Source organism: Emys orbicularis, chromosome 4, assembly GCF_028017835.1.
Source record: "Emys orbicularis isolate rEmyOrb1 chromosome 4, rEmyOrb1.hap1, whole genome shotgun sequence".
NCBI lineage: Eukaryota > Metazoa > Chordata > Testudines > Emydidae > Emys > Emys orbicularis.
Genome location: NC_088686.1, coordinates 13,426,028 through 13,450,074, shown reverse-complemented (window position 1 = coordinate 13,450,074; position 24,047 = coordinate 13,426,028). Strand labels below are relative to the sequence as shown.

The window sequence follows — 24,047 nt, the reverse complement described above, 5'->3', positions numbered from 1 at the left end:
ATACTCAAAAACCAGTGGGAGAACACTTTAACCTGTCTGGCCATTCTTTGACAGACCTGCGGGTGGCTATCTTAAAACAGAAAAACTTCAAAAACAGACTCCAACGAGAGACTGCTGAGCTGGAATTGATATGCAAACTAGACACAATCAACTCAGGGCTAAATAGGGATTGGGAATGGCTGAGCCATTACAAACATTGAATCTATCTCCCCTTGTAAGTATTTTCACACTTGCTTCTTATCAAACTGTCTGTACTGAACCATCTTGATTATCACTTCAAAAGTTTTTTTTCTCTTACTTAATTGGCCTCTCAGAGTTGGTAAGACAACTCCCACCTGTTCATGCTCTCTGTATGTGTGTGTATATATATCTCCTCAATATATGGTTCACTCTTTATGCATCCGAAGAAGTGGGTTGTAGCCCACGAAAGCTTATGCTCTAATAAATTTGTTAGTCTCTAAGGTGCCACAAGTACTCCTGTTATTTTTGAGGAATGTCACAGACAGTTTAGCCTGAGTAAGGGCTGCAGGGTTTGGCTTTCAAGTGAGCAAATCAGGTTCTGTGGGGGTGAAATGCAGAAAGAAGTTGGGCGTGTGCAAAATCCTGCTCCCCAACCTGGGGCGAGGCTCCTTTTCACACCCCACTTATCCTGGTAGCCTCGCTACGGCAGGGTGTAAGAACAGCAACTACCTGAATCACTCGTGTAGCAAGTTGGGATCCATGTAAATGCTGATCTCCTGGCCTCCCTCACCACTGTCCACCGACTTCCTCCATGAGGTTATGGGGATGTGGAGGTGGCACTGAATTGCTTCGGCTAAGAGCTCTTTGGCTCTGAAAGAGTCAACGATATTAAGTATCGAGTTTTCAAACCAGGGTGCCTAAAGTCAGGTTCTTAAGTCCTTATTTAGGCACCTAAATGAAAGTCAGGCCATTTTTACTTGGGTACCTACAGAGGGACTAACCAGCCCAACTGCAGAATTTTCAAACCAAGGTGCCTAGCCTTTAAATAGCTGATCCTGTCAGAGTCAGCACCAATATCAGAGAAGTGTTGGGCAGGACAGCATCTCCAGAGGCCACCTAGTCCAGCCCCCTGCACTGAGGCAGGACCAAGTAAACCTAGACCATCCCTCACAGGTGTTTGTCTAATCAATTCTTTAAAACCTCCCATGATGGGGATTCCACAATGTCCATTCAAAGCCTAGTCCAGTGCTTAACTATCCTTCTTATTAGAAAGCTCATATCCAATCTAATTTTCCTTTGCTGCAGATTAAGCCAATTACTTCTTGTCCTACCTTCAGTGGACATAGAGAATGACTTATCACAACAATTTCATAGCACTCCGTGTAATTAATAGAGAGGAATTTGCTCTCTTTCTGCACATGGAAGTGTTATTGTAACCAGACCAACCTCAGCATACTGCCATACCTGTGGTTGTCCCACAGGAAGGCAAGGAAAAGAGATTACTGACAAAACCAAATAAAAGGGTGTGTGTCTCTTTAAGAGGGAATTGATTTACATTTAATTCCATAATTACAGTAGCCAGTTTTCTTGGATAGCACATACAGCCAGTGATACCTGTAAACAGCAATTGAGGGTTTGCAATCCACAGACTATAAGTCACACAGCCTGACCATTTTGAAGCAAATCCAGTTTCAGAAAGGCACTAGCTATTTGAAGTGGAGAGCTGTCAAAATTCAGAGCTTTCAGCACGTGTGCGTGCATGCAGATACATACACACAAAATATTACCACACAGTACATAGCTAACAAGTGCATGATGAGATATTCCAGTAAAGCCTTTAGAGATCTTCTGCCCCATTAAGAAAATATAGAAAATAGAATACACGCTAACTTATCTTATACTGTGCATTTTTGCAGTTCAGTCAATCAGACTTCCATTCCCTGCCTCACCCCAGTCACATATACCCAGGAGAGAAGGCCAGCAAATTATGCAATGCCTGCCCTTGATTACTGTGTATTTAGGTTGTGTGAGGAAGCAGAGAGAGAAAGAGGTGTAACACACTGAAGGAAGACATCAGGAAAGAGATAAATTTGATCTTCGGAGTTGCCTGGTTTTCTGGGGCAGGTTCTATTGAATCGTATTGCTGTCCTTTAGTTATGCTGGGGCATGCATTAACTCTCTTGCATTTTAAAGTTAAATCAAGGGCGGCTAGAACCTCTCGGCCAGCATTTTTTCTTATGGTGTGTGCATGTGTGCAAACCTAAAGATGTTAAACAGTGGGCATTTTATTTAGCTGCCATTCACAATCAACATCCAAACTAACAGGACAATCTAAAGGCTTTATTCTGAAGCCATGTAAAAGTCACATAATGCAGCATAGATTATTCCCAACACATCGGCACTTCCAGTGAGCACCAGCAATGATTCCAGCAGGAGGACCGGGGGAGGCTGAAGACACCAACAGGAATTTCCCTGAAATTCTGAACAAGGATTCAGAAAGGTTGGGGGGGGAAGGAGAGAGAGAGATTCCTAACACCTTGCCCTGTAATTTTAACCTTTTCAAGTGACAGATTTTCATGCCTGGTCTTATTCAAACAGTTGCTATCAGAGCAATCTACCATGAGGGCAGGAAGACCAGACCTAGTAACAGGCAACTTCTTTCCATAGTCTGAAATTAGGTACCATCCCTGAGTGCTGCTCTGTTTCAGACAGCTGGATGCATTATAGGAAAGAGGCAACAATACTAATGTCTTACCAGATATTTTAGTCAACCACGAGTTATCTAAAAAACTGCGAATGGCTATTCAAGGGGCAAGAGATCACGCTGGGCTGTTTATTTACATAAACACACACACACACACACACTTTATTTTTAAAACCTGCAGATCACCATACTGTCTAGGTGCGGTATTTACTTGTTTCTCATGCCACCTTCTCCTGTGCTTCTAAACCTTTATCTTAAACAGTTAAACTGCCCCCAAACTATTCCTTCCCAAAAGGCTTTTAAACCAATCACTTCCAAAAGGGCAAACATTGACTTCCAGTAGGACAAGCTCTGACTTCCAGCTGTCAGATCAGCTCTCTGGCTGTGGAGCCTCTACTGCTCTGTCTATTCCAATTCAAGTCACATCACGAGAGTCCACATACCAAAGAGCACTTTAAATAAGACATGCATGCGAGCAATTCACGGTACAATCCAACCTTTTCCTTAAGCAATTAGAATCAAGACAGTAACCAAGTGCAACCCTTACACACATACTGTACATTTACGTACAATTAATATTATAAGATTCACACAACTCTTGCTTACCATGAATGCTGCATACACTGAGAATTTTAATGTGCATTTCTTTAAATGATCCTGAAGGATTAGTCTTTGCTGGTTTGAATTCCTTACCAAAGATGCTTTAAAAAAGAAGAGCAAACCCCAACTTCTACACTGAAGGCTGTGATCAGAGAAAAGGCATTGTTAGGGTTGCCAACTCTTGCGATTTTTTTCCCCATGACTCTTGTGATATTTGGTGTTTTTCTTAAAGCCCCAGCTCCTGGATTCATGTTACTAGAGATGAATATCAGATATAGTTTAAAAAAACATTTCTAGCACTCATGTTTTCAGAGGAATGCTTGAAAATGTGACCCAGTGCACCCTGTAGGCTCAAGAACTGGATGGCAAATAAAAAACACCCAACATTTATTTTTTTAAATGTCATGTTTTTTTCTCATGAGTTCTGAATGCAGTATTGCCAATCTCGAGCACTGTTCACATCTGTTCCCAGACTTGCAAATGAGCAGGGAATTGGGTAAGTACACACACCCTACTGGACAGCCTCCCTGCAACCGTAGTTGCTTCTGCTGCTTGCCCCTGCATTTCCAGCATTGCTATCTGCACTACGCTTGAAATGCACATATAAAAGCCATTTCAAAGTGCATGCACTGCCACTGCATTAGTGCATTTTTATGTCCTACTCTTTGCCTGGCTACTAAACTGCTCAAATTACCATTTGAAACACAGCTATGTACTGCACTTTATGGACCAACATGACAGCTCCCTGTCCCAAGGAGATTAATCCACGGCCCTAATCCTGCAGCTGGATTTATATGAGCAGACTCTTGCATCTGCATGGAGGCCCATTGCTTTTACACAGGGCACTATGCAGGCACAAGGTTTCACCCCTACAGAGCCAACTGCAGGATCAGGCCCTACGTTTGCTGTTCTCTTAGTCCTTCACTTTAGACTGGCCGTTCTTGGGTAACAGGAGGCAGGGTAGTTACATTTTATTTCCTTTTATTCAGGAAATATATTCTACCCTAGCAGATCTACCAGAGATAGCGAGAATTCGTTTCCCTGTATGAAATCTTTGGCTATGGTTAGATGGTTGCACCAGTCACTGGATTTTAAAATATGCAAGAAAAAAAGGAAGGATTTTCTAGCCGAGTGGTTCTCAACCAGGAAAACGTGTACCCCCGGAAGACCTCTGCGTACCCCCAGGGGTACATCAACTCATCTAGATATTTGCCTAGTTTTACAACAGGCTACATAAAAAGCACTAGCGAAGTCAGTACAAACTAAAATTTCACACAATGACTTGTTTATACTGCTCTATGTACTATGCACTGAAATGCAAGTACAATATTTATATTCCAATTGATTTATTTTATAATTATATTGTAAAAATGAGAAAGTGAGCAGTTTTTCAGCCATAGTGTGCTGTGACACTTGTATTTTTATGCCTGATTTTGTAAGTGAATAGGTTTTAAGTGAGGTGAAACTTGGGGGTACGCACAACAAATCAGACTCCTGACATGTGTACAGTAGTCTGGGAAGGTTGAGAGCCACTGCTCTAGCCTGACAGTCTGTTATTGCCTTTGCATCCCAATGTGATCCGTATTAGCACATTTTCAGACATCAGTTTCCCTCATACACCCAGAGCTATAACGCCTCACTGTTATAGATTGACCAGTCTGCTTCTGTCAGAGCAAACCCTCCGGCCTAGACTGACTGCGTTCTGAACCTGGGTTAGTACAAGCCAGAAAAAAACATAGCTCTTAGCAATCATATGCTTTTCCGACGTGGGGGCGCTCTCCCTCCAGAGTCAGTGTGAAGTTAGCCAACTGCAGTTTGGACTGGCAATAGTTTGAGTCCAAGTAGCCCCAGCCTGGCGGGCTTTATTTATTTATTTATTTTTGGTGCTGGCGGTGGTAAGTAAACAGAATTTGAAGGGATTTGCGGCCACCACACTTAAGTCATTTTAATCCGTGCTGCCCCCGGGAATTCGTCTCCCATTGCCCAAGTCTCTCACGTTTGCCCTCCACAATCTAGTGGCATGTGGGGAATGAGAAGGAGGAGAGTTCTGCTCCCGTGCAGCTTTAAAGGGAAAATATTTGTATAGAGCCAAGGACTGTTCAACACTGGCTAGGCAGCGGGATAGGCATGAAGGCTCTTTGTTGCCTTATATACGCTGTTCTAGCAGGGCTCCCATCTAGAGGTTAAGGCCCACTACTTAGCAAAGACCGGGATTTGCCCAGAGGGTTCTGCAGTGGCTCAGGGAATAAATAAATGAACCCTTCCCTCTACTTCAGAGGTTCGCAAACCGTGGTCCGTGGACCACCAGTGGTCCGCGGATAGCTCCCTCTAAGGTGCGCGCCTGGGCGGCCGCACACAAGAGAATGAAGGGCCACCCACCTAATTAGTGGAGCCGCACAGGCGTAGCTCCACTAATTAGGTGCCTGGCCCCTAGAGAAGACACACGTGTAAGGTGAGGTGGCAGCCATGGGAGGAATAGGAGGTAGGTGGAAGGAGGCAGTGGGGTAAGAAGAGGGGGTGGGGGGGAATTTGGGACATGCCAGGCTGCAGGCAGCCAGAGAAAGAGGTGACTTTCCCCAGCTCGGGGGCTGCTGCAGCCGGGGAGATCCCCCCCCCCCCCTTCCCAGCCCCAGCTCGGGGGCTGCTGCAGCCGGGGAGAGAGGGCACATCCATTGCATTAGAAAGGTAAGACTACTGATATTAAAATAGGAGTTGTGTGCTTTTATTTGTAGAACAAAAAATGTTAATTATTATTAAGTTTCTTTTAATATAGCGCTTTTATCCAAAGCACTTTACAATAGTTAGCTAACGGGACAAACAACATTTGGAAAGATCATTAAGTGGTCCGCCGAGACCCTCAGCAATTTTCAAGTGGTCCGTGGAAAAAAAAAAAAAAAAAAAAGTTTGAGAACCGCTACTCTACTTCACTAGACCCAGGGAGCAGAACTTCCTTTTCTGGGCTGTCTGCATCCCTCCACATCGCATGCCCTGCAGTAGAGCCAGCACTGTTCCACCACTTTTTGGGCCGTACACCCTCTCCTTCCCCGACAAAGAGAAAGGCCGGGATATTCCCCCCCCACTGGGCTGTAGACATCTGCACTGGGTGCACTGCATGCTTCCTCTGTTCAGACTGTCAATGACACCCGATTCCTTCCTTGTGGTTTGTTTGGGCTCAGGTAACTCAGACACAGCAAACGCTTGGGGTATTATTAGATTCTTCTGCTGAGTAAAGAGTGTCTCCGCCGGCTGTGACAGCCATGTCATATCACCTCACGGCTCTTGCTCAGACCCACAATAACAGGAAGGAGTCTGGGAAAGGACGCAAGCTCCTGCCCCCTGGATAAATATAAGCACTGGTGTGGGCTGCTACAGAGCATTTTTACCTCTTACTAGTGTTAAACATCTTGTTTTTTCAGTCATGGACTTCACAAGACAAAGTTGCTAACAGAGCCAGGAGTAGCATGGGTTGACTTACCCATACAGCCACTCAAATCACCGAAAGACTGTGGGTACGTCTTCACTACCCGCCGTATCGACGGGTAGCAATTGATTTATCCGGGATCTATATATTGCGTCTCGTTAAGACGGGGGAGCCGCGGCCATCGATACCGCGCCGCGTGGACCCCAGGTAATTCGATCCCCTCCCCTACTGTAGACCAGCCCTGTTTGGCCATCTGCCACATCCATTCTGAAACATTACAAGATCTCAGTAAAGACAGTCACTCACTTTGCATTCGTTAGCAGAAGGCGTTCAAGTAAATAAACGTGTCAGCCCATTTCTATAACAGACAGCACTTCAGATTTATTCTCATTTTTCCCCTTAGATGTACAACTCAAGTATCACATTGCACAGAACAAGTATGGATTGAAGTGAACGGGACTACACACATGCTTAAAGTTCGGCACATGCTTAAGTGCTTCGCTGAACTGGGGCCTGAAAGCAGCCCTAATTAGCTGGAATCTCTCCAATCTTGAAATCCATGTCTTCATACCTCCTACCTGGCTTTTAGATTTTTAAAAAGGCCAAATATTTCCACAAGTAATTTAAGAGCAGAAATGCCAGTCTTCAAGAAGCAGGTTGATGGAGAAGTGACCCATGCAGAATAAAGAGACATAGCAATGTTAGATTGGCTCGTAAGTCTACTATATCTGATCTAATATAAACCACTGCGACAGTGGCTCTTTCCTCTGTGTTTTACAATAAAGGTGCACTACTACCGTATGACCTAGTGGCCAATGAAATAAGTGATATCTGAAACCTAGCATTTGACCTGCCATCTACAAAACATGTCAACACTTGAGACATGATCCTTCTATGAGTGTCACAGTGAAGTGTTGGCATCATACGTGTCCAGTCCACGTTGGACTGAGCCACATCGCATTATAGATAAGCACCATAAATGATACCCCAAATGCAACAGTGATCAGATTAATGGCAGTGATCAGATGATCGGTTCCTCTGCTCATTTTAAATAGAGGGAATTATAGTTTGTCTTATATCCCTCCTTCTCTTATTACCTGGGTAGGTAGAGAAGAAAAAGACATAGGGCATTAATGCAATAGATACGGTGATTGTGTTTCATGTGGTTCTCTATACCATCAGTCTCTTACTTTAAATTTGTAAAATAAATGTTTTCAACCTTAAAAAAAAAAAACAAGATGGGGCACTTGTTTTCCAGTTTGCCTGGATTAAAAACCATACAACTTTGCAATTCTACATCATGACCTAGAAATATTTAAGGGAAAATATATATCAGGGTTGGATGGGACCTCAGGATGTCATCTAGTCCAACCCCCTGCTCAAAGCAGGACCAATCCCCAGGCAGATTTTTACCCCAGTTCCCTAAATGGCCCCCTCAAGGATTGAACTCACAACCCTGGGTTTAAGCAGGCCAATGCTCAAACCACTGAGCTATCCCTCCCCTCTCAAGTGGATGGCTGCATTAATATCCTGATCCAAAGTCCACCAAAATCAGTTGGGAGACTTTCATTTTGTACAACAGGCTTTTGGTAAGACCCTACATCTGCTGTGCTATACTTGGGTTTCGCACATAAGTAAGTAACCAGAGATTTTAATCCTAGGAAATCGAGCTGCAAAAACAACTGAAGAGACACAAGTTTATGCACCTATAGAACACAACCAGAACTAAATGCTTCTATATTTATCCAGCATACAGTCTACACCATCAGCTATTTTAATCCCTCTAACTATTAGTGGATAGTGACACTGCAGTTGGATAAAGACATTTGACAAAAATCTTATTTAGAGATCAGGACAAACTTAATTGGTTTTTAGCCAGACCTGCACAAAGATGGGCTATTCCACACATACAGTTGTTAATCTGCCCATTATGCTCTGTAAGCTCCAACTGAAGAAGAAAGAGATGCTAGAAGGAATGTAATATTTCAGGAGCACATTTTTCTGTGTGTCCTTAAAACGAGTAACTGCTACTAGATAGTGAATTAGGAACAAGAAGACTGTGTGTTTTAAAAAGCATATTCGCTAGAAAAGAAAACCGTTCGGTCTCTCCTGCTTCACATTTGAAATATACTATACCTAATGAATGCTACACCTAATGAACAGCTATTTCAGTTTCTTTAAACAATAGCTAATGAAAATTCTTTAAAGTTACATTTTAATAAGACAGCTAGCTGCCCATCCTTTCCACTGCAAATTGACATTTCCTCAACTAGATGCACATTTTTCCTTGGTACTGTCAAACAAACGAGACTCAAGAAATATGGGTCCACTTCCCAGTGTGGAAGCAGAACTCTGTTATTCTCCAACACCAGCCTGTGCGCCTTTAGATCAGGTCCTACGTGACTTGTTCAAAGCCAATGGGAAACGAACCCCATTGACTTTGATAGGCTTTGGATCAGGCCCTTAAATGATGCATGCCTCAGCTCCCTCTGCACTCTCTCTCTCTACCGCATTGGGGTGCTGGCTAAGTTCATCAGTGACCGTAAGGTGATGAGATGCTATCATGTTTGATGGGAGTGAGTATAAATGCAGAGATAGATAGAACACACTGCTTCTATGCAAATATGCCACATAAAACCCCAGCCCCCTGAAATCTCTCTCTCCTGGGAGGCAAATACTCCTAGTTTTTATATAATTCAAAAAGTCTTGTTTTTGTTATAGAAATTTCTTAAACACACACAGTGGGAGGTTTACTACCAGTTCCCCCGGCGCCCACACCCACTCAAATTGCTGTGCAATAATTTATATAAGAACATAAAAGCCATTCTCATAACTGCCTGTTAGAAATTATACAATAGCTAAATGACAGGGCTGCAAAAGCAGCGAAGATGCAAATATGCTGAAATGGGTGTTCGGTGAGGATGATGACTTCTTTTCCCCTGTGAAATAGCCTAGAATCACTGGGTACATCTACACCACTACCACCACCACACCACCACCATGAGGCACCAAGTCTCCAAACCCAAGTCAGTTGACTTGGACTCGCGGGTTAAAAGTTGCAGTGTAGACGTTCGAGCTCAGCGACCCACCCCTTTGCAGGGTTCCCAGGGCTCAACATGAAGCTAGCAGTGCCAGGTATAGCACATAGGGCTGTTGAAAATTTTCTGCTGAAACTGTTTGATAGAAAATTGGATTTCAACCGAGTTACGCTCTTCACAGCCAACAAGTTAGTGTGTGTTTTCTGCCAAATTTTTTTGATTTTTTGTCAAAAAGCCAAACACATGAAAACTCAAATATGTCTGAATCAGACATGCCATCATGGTGCCGCAGGGGAGTTGTAGTTTGGTTGTCTCATATCCCCATTCTCCTCTATTAGTTGGACTCCCCAGCTAGACTGCAACCACCATTACACACCACTTCCCCTCACCAACAGGGCAGACGATGGACAACGTAGTCCAACCAGGGAGCTTGGCCCATACAGAACGGGGGCATAAGACAACTGAACCACAACTCCCATAAGGCACTGCAGCAGCACTTCCGAATCAAACTACTGTGGTTTTCAGTTGAAATATTTCAGTTTTTCACTGGGGGAGGAAAAAAAAGTCAACATTTTCTGTAGGGAAAGAAAACCACCACCATTTTCCAAACCAGCTCTCTGTAGAACACTTCACAAACACTGGGGTAACATATGCACCAACCTTGGCACATCACTTAACAGAAGAAATATATTAGCTTCCAGTTAATGTAATATTAGAGAAAGAATAACAGTACACTGATTTATTAAAGCCTCTAGTCATATGGAAGAGCCCTATAGAATTTAATAATGATTTAACTTTGTAGGATTCTATGGAAACCCACAAACTAGAGTTTAGAAAATGATCTCTTTTCTATGGGATTTTTCAGTCACCTTATGAAATTGTATAGCCGGGATACAATTCCTATACATTTATTAGAGAAGAGGTTTTTTTTCCCCAAAAGCCATAAGCCATCTCAAACTATAGAAAGGTTACCATTTTCTACAGGATTCTCATAAGGGCATAATGTGTTATCTGAGAAGACATCTCATTTCCTGCACTGAAATTATATGCTTTATTAATTCAAAGATTATATCATTTGATTTTCGGTATATTGCGTGTCTCATGTAATTTTAAACAATTATGTGCAGTTTTGCTTCATTCGTGGGTTAAGAAATGTTTATGTGCCTCACAAATGGAAGAATAGCATTTACGACAAAAGTAAGTTCCAGAAAACGATGAATATTAAAAAAAAATTGGTTTCCATCTATGGATCAGAGAGTAAATTGACTGCACAGATTACAGTATTTAATGTGCTATAAAAATGTTTCCTTTTTTTTTGTCCTATGCAATTAGTTGAGTTTTTGGTGGTTTCATAGCCACAGTTATTTCACATGCAATTTGCCAGGCAGACAATCTTCGCAGAAAATAATTGGGAGTTCAACAATGGAACAATACGCCCAGAAGAGCCTTCAACCTCCTACAAAATGTCTTGATGTATTTCAGAACAAGGAAGGAGGTATGTGGACTGACTCCTGCATTCGAGAACATGTTTGGTTTTAAAATCAAACACTTGCACACATTGGTGTCTAGCACGCAAATCAGTTACGCAAGAGATTTTACCAGGATACTCATTTGAAATACCATCTCTTGTAAACAAGGTCGTTCTGGAGGCAACAGGGATTAGTATAGTTCAAACAGTCCCTCTTCCATGGGCACTGGACTGAGTAAAGTGTCTGCATTCACAAACAGAGTTTCCATCAAGGTGGGCCTGAAAAGGGTACACAAATGTTCACGGACACATTTGCCCCTCACACAAGTCTGCATTCATCCCAGATCAGGAGAGAACACTGTGCCGACCAAAGAGCAAAAGCAGCAAACACGAAGGAATGTTAAAATGAGGGGTCCCTGGCAGTCATGGAATAGAAGTCTTTAAATTAACAGATTTACAGCCACTTACATACACACAAGCATCCTTGAGGGAAGCAGCTACACATCCCTTACTTATAGCAGGGACGTTTCATAGGGTCACACAAGAGTTTACAGCTCCTTTAAGTCCCACCCATTTACTGGGAGGTGGGGAGGGGCAAACAAGACATTGTTTGTTCAGACAGCCTTCCAGACAGACAAACGGATTACGCCACAACCCCTGAGACCAGCACTAAATCCTTTTAGGTTCTTATATGTTTGCAAGGAAAAGACACTAGGTAACAGCTAGAGAACAGCAGCAAGTTAGATGGCATAGAGACCGTGATGGAAGGTAGCATCACCTAAATGTGTTTGGACCAGAAAGGATCAACATTACAAGCGGCCATCCATTCAAAATGCAGGACTACCTCTGCAACTGTGCCATAGCAAAGCTCCACGCGGGTGGGGGCAAGCAGCTCCAAATTGCCTTTCCACCTGCCTTCCCAATCCTGGGACTGGCTGGGAGCCAAACTGGCCTCTAGCAGCCTAAAGGCTGCTCTAATCTATGCTGATTTGTAATGGACAACCTGAATGCCATTACATCAGAAGATCAAGCAGAGAATGCTCTGGGCTCTTGCCATCAGCCACTCCTCCCCCCGACATGCCCCTGAGGGTCTGGCCCAGAGTTGGCTAAGCAATTTATATTTCCCCATAGTAATTTTCATCCTGACTTTCTCATGCATTCCATTTCCATGGCAATTCATGCTTCATAGTCCTCATCTTCCCACTGTGGGTTGCTTTAGCATGGACCAGTGTAGGAGCCCAGAGAATTCTATGGATAACATCGAAGCAGCTCTGCGCTTTATAGCCTTTGGCATGCTGTCCAAACATCGCATAATAATAAAGGCTGACTGCTGATGCATGATGGGAAACTTAGACGCCATCCAACAGTGTAAGCAGTTCATATGCCCTATTTTCACCTGCTTTCCTCCCGCTGTGGTTTATCCCCCACCTCGATCCATAGTCTCTGCTTTATGACTTTCCAATCAATTGCTACGGAAATGATTATGTTGTCACTGACAAATGTAAATGGCAGGTGAAAAATAAGCAGCAGAAGGAAATGAACTCAGAAGAGCCTGTTTATGGCAGGCAACATTTGCATGAAGAGCAGGAAGAGATACAAAATAACCAGCTGACTATAGCAGAGAGGCAGGCTATGGGTATGTCTACACTGCAATTAGACACCCATGGCTGGACCCTGCCAGCTGACTTGGGCTCTTGGAGCTCAGGCTAACAGCCTGTTTAATTGTGGTATAGATGCTTGGGCTTGATCCTGGGCTCTAGGGCCCCATGAGGTGGGAGGGTCCCAGAGCTCAGGCTGCAGCCCGAGCCTGAACATCTACACCACAATTAAATAGCCCCTTAGCCTGAGCCCTGAAAGCCCAAGTCAGCTGGCACGGGCCAGCTGAGTATCTAACTGCAGTGTAGACATACCCAATGATGTTTTTGTGGTATTCTCTAATGAGCATCAGCAACTCCTTATGTAAAATCCTGATAAACTCAGCAGAACTTCCTAAGATGTAAGAGGATGCTGGGTAATAAGATTTTGTCCTGTCCATTCAATCTTGGCAGAGAGCTCAGTGGAAACCCTAGACACCTCCTTTTTGGGGAAATATGCGCCAGATCCAGGGGAGGGCAGCACGGCTAATCTGCACAGAGTAGAACACAGGGATGTGGTGACAAGGTCAATCAAAGCTCTCCTCTGTACTCCAGTGATTTGGGGGCAGGGCAGGACATTGTCTCCTAGACACAATTCTAAAGGGACAAAACCTCAGCTGAAAGTCAGCATGACACCAGGTCCTAGTCATGTCTTTTTCACTACTACCTCTGCAGCAGGGAAAGAGTCCCTATACCAGAGGGTTCCAGTAGAGTTTAGAAGAGGTGGCCCCATTTCTCCTGTTCACCTCAAGTGTCTCTCTTCATGGGCAGTATTTAGCCAGTCTCGGTATTTCAGTGGGCACAGACGCCGAGAGACAGCCTTATTTTTCATTGGAGCACATCACACTATGATCAGCGAAACACATCGGGCTCCATCTTCTTCCCATTTACGCTGGTGGACGTATGGTCATGGACTTCAATGGGTGCTAGAGGTTAGACCTCACAGAACGTACTTCATTGTAAAGAGAGACACTTGTCTGTGATATCAATTAACTTCACCAGATTAGCCCCAAACCTCCTGTGTGAGACAAGGAACTACTTGGACCAATAAGCTTGAATGGAAGCTCACTAACCAGTACAAGCATGGAAGACGTGATTTAGTTAACCATCAAGTAGCTAGATGTGCATAGTTAAGTATTGCCGTCTACATTCCTTTTGATAAGCAAGACGTGAAGCCACTTGCCTGACAAGGCAAATTGCTCTTAAATAATTTGTAAGGCCCCGTTCATGCACTGGAGGTCAGTTTCCCCTGGAGTGGAATTCTCCCATTAGGATGCCTTTCAAGAGCTCTCAGTGGAGTAGCTGTGCTGAGAAATACTTGAAGAAGGAAGATGTCATTTCTTCCAAAAAGGCCATGCAGAAGGGCCTGTAACGAATGCCTTTAGCCACACTAGGACAGCACCCATATCCAGCAAGAGATAATGGCTGCTGGGGCTTGTAAAGACATTAAAAAAAAATAATCAGAAAGGGTTCAGAAAAGAGCTACACAAAAGAACTGAGGTCTGGGAAACCTGCCTTATAGTGAGCCTTGAGCTGTTCAATGTCTTTAGCTTACCAAGAAGGTTAAGAGGGGACTTGACCACCGTCTATAAGTGGGGAGATTTCCAACAACGGAGGACTCCTTAATTTAGCATACAAAGGCATAAAAAGACCCAGCAGCTAGCAACCAAAGGAAGATAAATTTGAACTAGAGATTAAAAATTTGCCCCTTAAGCCATTGGGTAACTAATCAATGGAACAGCTTACCAAGGGATGTAGTGGGTTTGCCATCACTTGAAGTCTTAATATCAAGACTGGATGTCTTTCTGAATAGAGCACTCTAGCTACACCACAAGATATTGGCTTGATGAAGGGATTACTGGGTGAAATGGATTGGCCTGTTTGACAGGAGGCCGGGCTAATTGATCATAAATGATTCCTTCTGGTCTTAAAGTCTCTGAATGTTTCAATACCCTAAAATCTTCCACTGCTTGGTGTTTAAAATAGACTCTTCCATTTCCAAGCACCATCCTTCTGTTCAAGATACCAGACACCTGGTTACTAAGCATTAACTGCCTTGGAGTGTAAACACTGCTTCTAGAGCAGCATTTCTTGCATGCAGCCACCAGGAGCTTTTCTTGTGGCCACAGCCTTCAGGGCAGTGATTTGGGGGGGCAAAGCAGCGGCGGTTTTCCAGGGAAGCTGGTGAAAACAGTTTTGAATGCCAGTGTACACAAACCCAGAGTATGAAATGCCTATTAGGGAAATCTACACACTGCAGTGTTACTCTCGCTATTCTCTTTCAGATGAGAAAAATGGGCTCCACGCCCCCAGGTGCAAGGGTCGCGCTGGAGAGTCCAAGAGGAAGTGCTGCACTTGGAATGGGCAAGGCCAAGACACTGGAATGCTGCATCCATTCAGTGCATCTCCTCCCCCCTCCTCCTCAAACGCAGCTTCTGCAAAGCGACCTATCAATCCCTGACTGCACTTTAAAGCCCAGTATTGCCAACCCCAAGCATTCCAATAATCATGAGATTGTTAAAATCTCGTGGCTTTTAAGACAAACACTAATACATCTGGGTTCTTTTCATTTTCCTTCAGGTTGCGGAATGCTTACAGGGCATTACATTCTTTATTGAGGTTTTTCTCTGTAACCATAAGGGCTAGAAGCTTAATTTTTTTTTTTTTTAAAGGAAAGCTGAAATTCTCACAGTCACAGGACTCCAGGCCCTGGAGTTTAAAAAAAATAATTACTGGACTACAATAAAATAATGAGAGTTGGCATCTCAACTGGCTGAATCCCTAGGGGAGGGTAACAGGGCAAATATAGTGGTCATCTACTGTCCACCCAACTCCTTCCCATCAGCCTTCCTGCCTGATTTAGACCCCTGGCGCTCTCCCTTTCTCTCCTCAGAATCTCCCACAGTCCTCAGTGACTTCAGTTTTCATGTCGATGACCCATCTGATCCTTAACTGCACATCCCCTCGTTCCTCACCTCTTCGTTTGACTCTCCCACTCACCAACAGGACTGTTCACTTGACTTGGTCACCCCCATGCACAGCTCTCTCACTTGCTGCATTTCCCCTCCCTGAGCATCACCGGTCCCTCTTTCTGCATCATCCGTCACCCCCACATCACACCCCTCTATCCCTTGGCCATTCTGGGACTTCCAGTCCACCACACTGAGGACTTCTCGTCTGCTCTCTGCCCTCTCCTCCCTTTCTTCTGCCAATCTGGTTGTTGATTCTGTCCATGCTTCACTCCTCCTCCATCCTTGATTCTTTTGCCCCTCTCTTCCATGACAAGATCCACTCTGCCAACCCTCATTTGCCCTCAACACCCACCTCCTCCACTCTGGCTCATGCTCTGCAGAGCATCTCTGGCAGAAATCCTGTGACCAGGCGAACTTCCTAAATGGCACATTTGTTCTCTCCTCCCTCAGTGCTGTCATCTCCCTCACTACACCGCTCTGCCTCTCCAGTTTAACTGAATCCCAGACACCTCTTCACCACAGCAACTCAGTCTTCAAACGCCCCCCGCACCCAACCTCCTCCACTCTCTCTGCAAAAGTTCTCCATTTCTTCCAAGTGAAAACTGACAGGACACAACCTGACCTTCCCCCTCCCCTCAACTTGCCTTCCATTCCCTCCTCCCCTATCACAGATACAGGGGTTCTCTCAGTCACATCAAACACAAGCTACTAGTCTTCACTTTCAAAGCCCTTCCCTCACATTGACTATCAAGGATGTCGACTCCTGCCTCGGATTGTCTCATGATGCCAGTCACCATCGCCTGCTGTGTGACATTTTCAAACAAGCACCTTTCTGCCACGCTGCCCCTCATGCTGGGCAGAGCTCCCCATAAACACCCCGAAAACTACCTCCTCCTCTCTTCTTTGCTGTGATGCCTACCAAAAAAAAAAGAGAACTTGACAACTGTTAGGCTGGTGATGCAAAGATGACTGCCTATCATGCTCACCAATACTGTCTCGTTTCCTTGCACTCTCCTATCAGTCTGTCTGCATCCATCTGCTGTCTCTTGTTTTATACTTCAATAGTAAGCGCTTCAGGGTGGGGAACTGTCTTTTTGTTCTCTTTATACAGTGCCTTGCAGAAGGGGGTTCTAGGCTATGACTGGGGCTCTTAGATATTTGTATGGTAATACAAATAATAACACCTTTCCGTAGCTAAAGGTGAGCAACCTCCCTCCCTCTTCGCCCCCCCCTTCCTTATTAGCAAAGAGTATGTTGTGCAAATTGCAACCTCACATACCAAGGAGGGGCAGGAGAGCAAATCAAGCCCAACGGTTTTGTAATCTGCTCCATAGGACTTCTTGCATTAAATGGAATGTTAGAGATAGAGCAATTGGAGGAGGAACTAATGCAATTGTTTAGTCAAGCTAATACTCACCTACTTACATGCTTTACAAATACTTACTAATTAATCCTCACATCCCCCCCACGTGGCAGGCAAGTACTATAATCTAAGTTATACAGATAGGGAAACTAAAGCAACAAGTTTAAGTGACTTGTCCAAAGCCGTGGACAGAATCAGTATCAGAACTGGAAACTTTGAGCATTCCTAGCTTCATCTCCAATCCCAGGATTAAATCATGCCTCTTTCTATAGCCCATCGTTTATTTGTTACGAAGTGCAACCACACACGTTATCTTTAAAAAATTCAGTAAGGACATGAACTGAATTTTAAAGCATGAAACTAACAGCACCTGGAAACGGATCCATTAGAGCTTTTTAGCTCAACAATAAAATGCAGATTAAAAAAAAAAAAAAATACACCTCTACCTCGATATAACGCGGTCCTCAGGAGCCAAAAAAAAATCTCACCGTGTTATAGGTGAGACCGCGTTATATCGGGGTAGGGAGAGGAACCACTCCCAGCCCCAGCTCACCTCCGCCTCCTCCCTGGGCATGCCACCGGCGCTCTGCTTCTCCCTCCCTTCCAGGCTTGCCGTGCCAATCAGCTGTTTGGCCCGGCAAGCGGGGGGGGAGGGGAGGGGGGAGGGGAAGCAGAGCAGCAGCGGCGCACTCAGGGGAGGAGGCGGAGATGAGCTGGAGCGGGGAGCAGTTTCTCTGCGCCCCCCATTACTTGCTGCAGCCCTTCCCAGGGCCCCCCCCCCGCCCCAGTTCAACTCCGTTCCGCCTCCTCCCACGAGCACGCCGCAGCTCCGCTTCTCCCTCCTCCCTTCCAGGCTTGCCACACCAATCAGCTGTTTGCATGGCAAGTCTGGGAGGGAGGAGAAGCGGAGCTGAGGGCGTGCTTGTGGGAGGAGGCGGCGGCAAGGAGGTGAGCTGGGGCGGGGAGTGGTTCCTCTGCACCCCCCCCCCCCCACTTGCTGCGGCCCCCCTGCCCCAGCTCACCTCCGCTCCGCCTCCTCCCACAAGCGCGTCGCAGCTCCGCTTCTCCTCCCTCCCAGGCTTGCCCATCCCCCAGAGCACTGCTTGACCGCGTTATATCCGAATTCACATTATATTAGACCGCATTATATCGGGGTAAAGGTGTAGTATTTTTTTTTAAATCTGGAGTACATTTTTAAACAGCATACTTAATAGCTCTGGTTAAGTCATATTCAATTACAACAGAGGAAGCACACCCTGCTTAACATGGCGCTAAGTTGATTCATGGCAGTTGCAACTTTTGGAAAAGTTCAATTATTTAATTATGACAGTCAAGCCAGGAACCCAAGTGTCCAACAAAATCCTTGTTTGTGAAAGAAGCCTGGAGAAATCTTGTCAAGCAGGCTTCAGAAATCGCCCAAGATGACAGCTAGGAGCCTTGACTTTATCTGCTGGTAGCACATGAAAGAATTAAACCCATGAATACTTGAAGCATTGCTGGAAAGGACATCCTGACACTGCAAGTCAGCCCAGAACTTTCTTGAAAGATACGAAGATTGACAATTTATGTTTTAAACACTTAAGAGAAATAGGAATGACCAATGCTAACAATTTAAGAGTATATTTGAATACCGGGGGGGGGGGGGGGGGGGAAGAGAACCACACTTTATGAAAGGAGCCTTAACATAATGGCTTAGTAAATTTATAGATGTTATAATAAGCATGTTCAACATCTCAGCTTGTGTTAGAGATGATTATATGCACATCAACAGAAGGGGTTATAAACAACCTATTGAACGCTAACCATTTATTAAAAACAGCTCTGAATCATTAACCCTTTATAACTGGAACCTCAGAAAAAGTCTACAATATTAATCTGGGTCAGCCCCCACAAAAAATAGATAATAATGTGGAGGCTTTATTCAATTCCAAGGCTTCCAACTTTGGGGTAAAAGTGTTTCTACTAAAAAGCCCAACAAGAGTTGCAGATTTATCAGGGAATATAAGATAAGTTTAACTACACACATTCTGCTCCTTTTCTCCCCCCAAAAAACCCTAAACTTTTGCTTGTGACACTCCATAGCCCTCCTTCCCCTGCCAGGTTCCCGCTGTTTTTTTCAACAGCTGATAGACAGAGCATGTAAAGGGCAAGCAAGTCGTGGAAGTCCTGGTACTTGGAGGAACCTACACTGCAGGGGTTATGCTCCTGACCAGCAGGTAAACAAGACTTGCAAGAAGCCCCGAGTACTGAATATCTTTGCACCTCCTGAGTGTTTTCAGTAGGAGGGACTTCTCAGCTGGGAGGTGAATAGAAACAATGACAGCTCAGAAGGGAAACAAGCAAAGAGATAAACATAACCCAGTCAGACTTGCTGTCTGGCCCACGCCCCCTTCCCATCTTCTGAATCTAAGGGAAGGGCTGTCTAGAGTGTCACAGAAGTGTTAGCAGAGAGTGAACTGAAAGAGGGCATCTTCCCACTACATTCCCTCACTGGAAGCAAGGGGGAAAAGGAGCCTCAGATCATGACTGGTTTTATTCAGTTTCAAGCATTAAGGAACAAATTCTACACTACCTTACACTCTACCCATCCTGTTTACTTCACTGGGGCCAGCACAGGGTCTAAATCAGATACTAGAAGTGGATGTACGCCTGGTTCGCTGATGGAATCTGAAGGACTTCCTATAGCAACACCAGAGGAAGGGGCTGACTCCATCCACAAATAAACCCAGGAGCAAGCAGGGCACAGAACCATGAAGCACTGAGTGCCTTCGGCTGCCACTGAAGTCACACCTTGGAAGACCACGGCCATAGTTACAAAATGAACCGAAAAGCTTGACGTTCCTTTTGCTGGTTTGTTCCAATATAAGGCAATTGCAAACAGAACATATTCAGTGTAGACACAATACCTGCATGTTTTGTACTATTCTTGGGGTTTTCCTATTCTTCTGTAATTGATTAATCAAGAGAGTAATATGGGATGTGCATGTCTGGCTTAAAAATAAATACCATACATAGTTCAATCTGCCAGTTTGAGGGGCAAATTTGATCTGACTCAGGTAACAGATTCTGACACTGTGGGACTAATTTAATCATCAAGAAACTGACAAATTCAGTGCTTTCAGGAAGACGGTTCACTGATCCCCTTTGCAGAAACTCACTGCTATGAAGAAATGTAGTTTGTAAATTTCACTTGCAGAAAGTGAAAGGAGACAATTATGGCTCACAAAGAATTGGAACAATCAGTATCAAGAGATTTAGCATGCAATATCAAAATCAACCTCTGGGGACAAATTGGCAGAACGGGATAGCTGAGGCATCTGGGTGGATCATGACTGGTTTGAGATTTGAGTTAGAAAATGAAACAACTATAATTTTGCCCTCTTCTGACTATCATCATCTGGGTCATTGCCCCAACAGCTACACCTCTTCTTTCTCCTCTCTGTCTGGTATCTAGCCACACAAGGGAGAGTGGGACTTGTTGGAACCAATGGATCTTCTATCTTTAACGTCCTCCAGAGATCTTTTGGCATTTTACTTTACTAGGAGATATTCTCAAGGCTCAAACTGAGGAGGCATGTGAGTGGGACAGAGATTTCCTCTGGTACATTGAGTTGTTTAATATAATATTAGAGGGGAAGCGAGGAATAGAAGTTCCACTTTTTAACTTTTTTGTTATTTACGCCCCAGCACCCTCTCAACATTCCCTATCACATAAGCTGTAATGTCCAACACTGTTGGACATTACAGAAGTGGCTACTACTTTTAGGCATTCATCTTTGGACACTAAGGATGAAATCTTGACTTCATTGGGGCTAATAAGCATTTTGCCATTGACTTCCATGGGATCAGGATTTTTCAGAGGTGTTGGGGGTCCAGGCACTCAGCACCTCTAAAAAACAGAACATTAAAAAAAAGCCAACGAAGATCAGGTCCTCGATGTTAAATTAGTCACTGAAAAATGGGAGCATCCCAAATGAACGGACACTGTTGAAAACTGTGGTTTGAGTGACTACCCCAGATCACAGAGCAAATCTGCGGCAGATCCCAGATCACCAGTCTTATGCATGAACCACACACCCATTTCTCCCTCTAACACTGGCGTTTCATAACTTCGTTTGTAAGCCCCTTGGGACCCTCTTTTGTTTTGTTTGTACAGCACCTACCACAATGGGATCCTGGTCTATGACAATACAATATCCTCGTTGTGGCAATACAAACAACAACAACAGTTAGTATGCACAGTAATTCCCTCCACCACACACTACTGTAATGCTGAGTTAGACTGTAAAGTCCTCAGAGGAGGGGACCTTATCTTTTTCGTTTTGCAGAGTGACAGGTACTCTTCCTCATACTCCATAAATGCTGACACTTACTCTGTTAGCAACAGTATGTATCTCCCAACCCCTAGTCAGACAACTGGAGATTTAGGAAAAGTGTATTTGAAACGCAAGTTTTAGACCTTGTGTCTGTAAAAATCATGTTTAAAAGCCTACAACTCACACTCCTCTTGCCGCAAGTCATCAGTAAGTGGTTGTGTCAGCAGGAGGATAAACAGAAACACCCTGTGGGGTATCGTGCATGTTCCCTACATGTCTGTTCAGATGCCATTACAGAAACAGGTAGGCACAGCATCCTCACTCCCCCCAAGGAGCGAGAGCAACCAAGGGGGAGCAGTAAGTAGAGGGAGGAAGAGAAAAAGCTAGGCCAGTGGTTTCCAACCCACTGACAGAGGACACCATGTACTTCCCCCAACCCATCTCAACTTGTGACTTGTCCAAGTGCAGCAACCACGCTCAGTTTCCCTCTCCCATCCTCCCCTCTCCCGGCTGTCCATTTTTATTCTCTCATTCAGTGGCTTCCCCTCTCCAGTCAGCAGAAGGTTGCCAGCTAGAGGCAAGGGGGTCATTGGTGGCTCCACAGGGGCCAGAACACAGATGCCCAAACAAGCCAAGGCACGGAGCTTGAGCCAGTGAGTCGCTGCTTGAGCCGGCAGCCATGTCAATACCATCCTTTGGCCAGTTTCATGGGGATACAGTGGGAGCAGAAGGCGGCTGGCTTCCAAGGCTGCTTTACACACAAGCCACAGTCTGTACAATGGGGAGGCAGATCCAGGGCTCTGTGGTTTACTCCAGCCCCACTGTTCTTCCTCCAGTATTCTGGGGGGGGGGTAGGAAACACACCCCTAGGTTAATGGGCATAGCACTGGGCACACCCACTAGCCACACCCTCCCCAGCTATCCGCAAAAGAACCCCCCTCCCCATCTAAAAGACAGAGCAGAGGAAATACTAGAGGCTCCAGTGGCAGGAGTAACCATAGCAACCAGATTCATAATACACCCCCCCCCCCCCATCTCCCCTGCTCGTGCAGACACACTCTCCTGCAGCCCAGCTCACTCCGGATTTGACGACAACTAGTCAGGATGCGGAGCAGCCAGAAGCCCAGGTGCTTCTCCGCTCCCCCCTGCCCGGGGCTTCAGCGCCCCCGGCTCACTGCTGATCTCCTGACCCGGCGGGGCTCCAAAGCGAGCCCCCCGGAGCTCGATCCCACGGGAGCCCGGCGCCCTCGCCCTCCGCCCGGGGAGCGGAAACCCAGCCGCAGTTTCAGTGTCACCCACTGGGGAAACCTGATTCGCCTCTTTTCCGCCCAGCCAGCCAGCGGCTTCCCCGGGGCCGCCGCCGGCACTTGGCTGCAGAAGCGAGACGCGGCCAAGCCCCAGCCCTGCCTTGGGCTCGCCCAGCTTGGCAGGGTGGGGGCAGCGGGCTGGACAGGGCATTGCGGGGGATGGGATCCTAGCGAGAGACAGCCGCCCCTTCCATGTGAGTGTCACACACACCCCCCGGGGGTCCGAGGCGCCCCGGTGCCACACCCCCTTGGAGCTCGGACGCCCGAGCCTGGCCGCTCCGCTTCAGGCGCCCCTAAAGCCCAGGTACAGCTCGCCCCGGCACTGCACCTTGACCGGCCGGCCGCAGGCCATTGCTCCGGGGGCAGCGCCCAAGCCGGAGCCGAGGGGAACGTCCCTCGCATCTGTCCTCTTTGTTAGCCGGCCCCCGGCGGAGATGCAGCTGCCGCCCGGAGGAGGCGGTGGGTTGATTGGCCCCAGCTGCTCGCCCAGCCCGGCAGGAGGGTCGCTCCCGCAGCCCCCCCGTCCCCGGCTTCCCAGGAGCCGGGGGTTTAAAGCTCGCCCCGTTGGCGAGGGGCATCCCTGCAAAACCCGCCTGCGATCAGCCATTTTCCGCGCCGGCAGCCACCCGCGGACGCGGACCCGGAGCTGTCCTCTCGCGGTCCCACCCACCCCACAACCTGAGCGGCCGGTTCAACACGGACCGACTTCCCCGGGCTGGGAGCGAGAGCCCGGCTCAGCGCAGCCCCCCACGCCCGGGGCTCGCCCCGCCCAGCCCAGCCCGCCCCTGCGCTTCCCCGGCGGGAGAGCGAGAGCCGCCGCCCGCACTTACCTGCAGACCCCGGGCATCCTTAGCAGCCAGCTCCGGAGCCCTGCCTACCCGAGCAGCCGCTCCACTAGTTCGCGTCCCCGCCGCCCGTGCGCTCGCCAGCCTGCAGGTGACATCATCCCCGCTCGGCCTGATAGGATACAAGTGGGCCGGGACTGCGCATGCGCTGGCCTCGATGGGCGGGGGGCCCAGCGCCTGCTGGGAGTTGTAGTGCGGCGTCGCCTTGCCGTGCCCACGGCCGCGCTCCAGCTGGGACTACACTTCCCAAGCCCCCTCTGCCCCCAGCCCCAGCTGGAATGCTTCCCCAGTGGGCACGCTGCAGCAGAGGGGAGCGTGCCTGGCAGGGAGAATGGGGCTGGCTGGTGCAGCGGGGCTGCCCTTTGTCATTCAGCACCCTCCCCCCCTTAGGAACCTCAGTTTTGGTTGGACTGTTCCT

General features: G+C 46.4%; 1 protein-coding gene across 1 annotated transcript in view; it reads right to left on the bottom strand.

Moving 5' to 3' along the window:
- Positions 1-23,689, bottom strand: part of DAAM1 (dishevelled associated activator of morphogenesis 1) — a 181,486-nt gene extending 157,797 nt beyond the window's left edge. The window contains exon 1 of the mRNA XM_065403022.1: positions 23,615-23,689. The gene's annotated coding sequence lies outside the window, so the exon portion shown is untranslated. The remainder of the gene's footprint in view (positions 1-23,614) is intronic.
- Positions 23,690-24,047: the final 358 nt, after the last annotated feature.